The following is a 4,495-nucleotide window of genomic DNA, read 5'->3' on the forward strand; positions in this document are numbered from 1 at the left end:
CCAACAACCGGTATCCGATAAATCTCCAGAACACCAAAAGCAGGTATCATAACCCGCTCTGATACCAAATAAATTGGTATCAGATAAATTCCGAAAATCCAAAATACGAAACAAAAGATCGTAAAACTGCGCTCTGATACCACTAAATTATCACGCCCAGAGGAGTCCCTGTCCGAGAAAATTTCGGCAGCATCAAATTTTCTACAAGCACTAAATACTCAGCCACAGGCGGCTGGAATAATAACAATAAAATAAAACATCACCACGCAGTTATATATAATCTAACAGTAAAATAATACTCTGACTCGAAATCCACCCTACTCCACTACACTCGTAAAACTCAAATCCGACGAACTCACCTCTTCTGCCGTCCAGGCAGGCATGTAGTAGAATAAAAACCAAATCCAAATCCATCGATTTAATAAAATCTATATCATGTCCATAAGCAAATAAATCCAGAACATAACAAGTGCAAACAGTCTAGAACAGAAAAGGAAACCAAACGAAAAACCAATCACATCCTCGAAGTCTGCAGGGACCAACACTCTGCACTCGACTAGCAACTGAAAATATCAACGGGCGAGTCCAACACTCAGCAGGTACAATTGATATGCAAAGTAAAGAAATAACACCTAGCACTAATCATGCGTACAGTCTCCTGATAAAGATAAAGGTAACTACAAACCGAAGAAGACAGGAGAGAAATCTGTACTAACCAGGACCCGGTAAAAGGACAAACAGTCCGAAAGGTATAGAAGACCTGTATGCATGTCAATCAAGGTATCCAAGCAATGTGCAGCATATAAGTGCAACAAACACAAACACAAACAGTAAATGCATCATGCATATGATGCCAATGTCATGGTCACCCCTGACGCCAGACTCACAACAACGGTGGGACCGAGTGGGTAGGTTGTGACAACCGTGCACTCAAGAACACTACTCCGATGAGTGATCGAGTGGGACGGATCTTTGTCGGAGTACATACGCTCTACCCCAAATCATAAATGGGGGCGCAATGCTCTCAACTCCCGATGCATGACGGGAGGAATCTCTAACGTGCTACATGCTGCGTCACACCTGAGCGGATCAACGAGCACCGGAAGAGTCAACCGACGGCTACCACGCTGTATCTCGCTACCCATGAGCGTCACAACGGAGCAGTGATGAAACTGGCAATGTGCTCGACAATAATGGAGCAATCTATCGCACAGCATGCGATCATGCAAATGGTGCATGTCACTAAGCATGGTAATATACTAATCCAACCTCTGGACATATCATAATGTGCACCAAAGCGAATGAATCATATCAAGATATACTGATCAATAAGGTATCAAACCTAGGTCCTGAACATGTGAAACGTGGTTATATCACTACCCATGAGCATGATAGATCAGGTACAAGACCAATACGAGATGCAATCAAACAATCAATCAAACAGGTAACATGTATTGGGCAGTGATTAACCGAAATAAATAGGAAACACAATTAATGCAACATATTATTTTCATTACTAAGCATATCAAAGACAAATAGTCAAAAGTACCCGCCTCCGAAAATAGAAAGGTCCGATCTGACTCCGAGATACTCGTCTCGCGTCAAAGTCCTGTGTTAAATCGCACAGTTTAGCTAATTCAATTTTAAACAAATAGCTAAACTAATTCCTAATCCACTGACCAGTTAGGGTTAGTTACATTAACCCCAATTACACCGTTATACAACTTATAAACCTAAATCAATAATTATTGCTAACACAACTAGCAATAATCTAACACAAAGATCGAAACCATAAACCTTACCTCAAATCAACCGCTGCTAGACCAAGCTGCTGCCGGAAAACAAAACTCTACTGCTAGCAAAGATTAATTGCTGCTGTAAATCAAAGGGTCGCTGCCAACAAACCTAATGATCAAATAATTACCAATTAATTATGTGTCAATTTATCCTTCACTCACATAAATATTAAATCACCAAATTCCTTACCCTAATACTGCTGGATCAAGGTTTGTGGCTGAAGTTACTGCCGGATCCAGTGATTGCAGCAAGGTGGGGGTCAAAATCTCCACTCAAATACTCCTAACCACATTGGCAGGTTACTCTCTGGTGAAGAGTGTCACTGATTGGAAACCGTAGCCTACTCCAGTGAGTGGGGAAATCGGCCGGAAACTACGGCAGAAGATGCCGCGGCAGTGGCACTGTGCAAAGGCTAGGGCTTCGGCAGCAGAGGAATTAAGGCCTCGGCGGCGGATGTTGCGGCGCCGATTAAAGCAGGGAGAGGAGAAGAGAAGAAATCCTCGGCGTCGACTGTGGTGGCGGCACCGGCGCTAGGGCATGGAAGGGAAAGGCGTCGGGCGGCAGTGAGGAGAGGCGCCGGCGAGTAGGGCAAGATGCGGCGGCGGCGGCCGACGCTAGGGCACAGAGAGCCCTTGTGGCCGACGCTCGGCGTCGGCTGGGGCGGCAGAGGAGAGGAGGAGAAGGAGAACCGCCAGATGGCCGGCGGTTAGGGCAAATTCGGCTCGGCGAAAGGGAGAAGAAGAGAGGAGAGAATGAGGGCTCGGGCACGGGCACAGTAACGAGGAAGAAAGAAAAATATAAATGAGGAAAAAGAAAAGAAATAAGGAATTTATAAAGAAAAAAATTCCTCGTTAAAATGGGGTAGCCTAAACAGGCTTTTCCGGGCCCCGTTTTTATCCCCGTTAACTCGTCCGTACGAGCTCCGAAAAATTCCCGAAAAATTTCCAAAAATTCCGGAAAATTCCCTTAATCATATTCGCCTATTTCCGGTATTTTACAGAAAGGGTGCGCTCGGGTGCGCGAGTGAGAAAAGAAACGGCGAGGAAATAAAGAAAAATACAAAGAAAAAGAAAAGGAAAAGGAAAAGGAAAAGGAAAAGAAAATAAATCTTTTCCTCATTAAAACAGGGTAACCTAAACAGGCCTTTCCCGGACCCTATTTTTTGTCCCCGTTAACTTGTCCATACGAGCTCCGAAAAATTTCCGAAAAATTTCTAAAAATTCCGAAAAATTCCCTTATCATTTTCGGTATTTTACATTCTCCCCCACTAATAAAAATTTGGTCCCCAAATTTCGTTATCTACCATCAGCAAGTACTAACAACAGATATAAAGTATAAATGCTGAACGGTAAACAAATCACATACCTCAAGTGAAAAGATGGGGATATCGAGCTCGGATAGTATCCTCGAGCTCCCAAGTAGCCTCCTCCTCCGAATGATGCTGTCATCCGACTTGAACCAGCCGGATAGTCTTGTTCCGCAACTGACGCTCTTTCCGGTCGAGAATCCGTATCGGAACCTCCTCATAAGTAATGTCAGGCTGAACTGGAACTGGAATATCAGCCAGCACATGCGTCGGATCAGGTACGTATCTCCTCAGCATAGATACGTGGAATACATCGTGGACGCCTGACAGGGACGGTGGTAGTGCCAGTCGGTAAGCTACTGCTCCGATCCTCTCCAAAATCTCGAAAGGGCCAATGTACCGCGGAGCTAGCTTACCTCTGAGGCCAAATCTCCTCACTCCTTTCGTGGGTGAAACTTGCAGAAATACCTGGTCGTAAATGGAGAACTCTAAGGGTCTCCGACTCCGGTCAGCATAACACTTCTGGCAGTCTTATGCCTCTGACATCCTCTGTCTGATAATATGGACCACTTTGCCTCACGTTGAGCTCTATGAGGTCTCAACAACTGGGTCTCTCGGGATCGACGATCGAGCAACTATGGTAACAAGAATACCCTGCTCTGTCTGTCCCTGCTCCTCAATGTCTAACTCAGAGAAATCCTGAATCAAATCTGTGACCACAACTCGGTGGCAAGCTAAAGTCCCTCTGGACCTCTAGCTAAGTGCATCGGTAACCACATATGCTTTTCCCAGGTGATAGCTAATGGTACAATCATAATCCTTCAGGAACTCCATCTATCTCCTCGGTCGAAGATTAAGTTCCTTCTGAGTGAACAGATATTTGAGACTCCGATGGTAAGTGAGAATCTCAATGTAATATCATACAGGTACTGCCGCCAAATCTTCAGGGCAAAAATAACAGCGGCCAACTCCAGATCATGAACTGAGTATTTTCTTCTCAGGCTCCCTCAACTATCGAGAAGCATATAAGAATACTCTACCGTGCTGCACCAGAACAGCACCCATACCCTGTGGAGACGCGTCGGTGTAGAGGACAAATTCGTCCTCTTCCGAAGGTAAAAACCAAAAATCAAAGCCGACACTAGTCTCCGCTTCAGCTCCTAGAAGCTGGTCTTGCAATCCTCAGTCCAAGTAAACTTCACGCCTTTCATGGTCACGCGTGAAAGTAGCATAGCTATGCGGAAGAAACCCTTGACGAAAGGTCTGTAATATCCTGCGAGTCACAAAAGACTGCGGATCTCCTACACTGATTTCGGCTGCTCCCAACGGTAACAACCTCTATCTCCTGTGGAACCACGGTACACTCCTACTGGTGACCGTGTGTCCCAAACA

General features: G+C 45.1%; 1 long non-coding RNA gene across 1 annotated transcript; it reads right to left on the reverse strand.

Moving 5' to 3' along the window:
• Positions 1-1,552: 1,552 nt before the first annotated feature.
• On the reverse strand, positions 1,553-2,554 carry LOC121969762. The gene is made up of 3 exons (XR_006108655.1): positions 1,987-2,554; positions 1,803-1,893; positions 1,553-1,609 (listed from the first exon to the last, which is right to left on the reverse strand). It is a non-coding gene; the product is annotated as an uncharacterized LOC121969762 (long non-coding RNA).
• Between the last annotated feature and the right edge of the window lie 1,941 nt (positions 2,555-4,495).

The sequence above is a fragment of the Zingiber officinale genome, chromosome 1B (genome assembly GCF_018446385.1).
Source record: "Zingiber officinale cultivar Zhangliang chromosome 1B, Zo_v1.1, whole genome shotgun sequence".
NCBI lineage: Eukaryota > Viridiplantae > Streptophyta > Magnoliopsida > Zingiberales > Zingiberaceae > Zingiber > Zingiber officinale.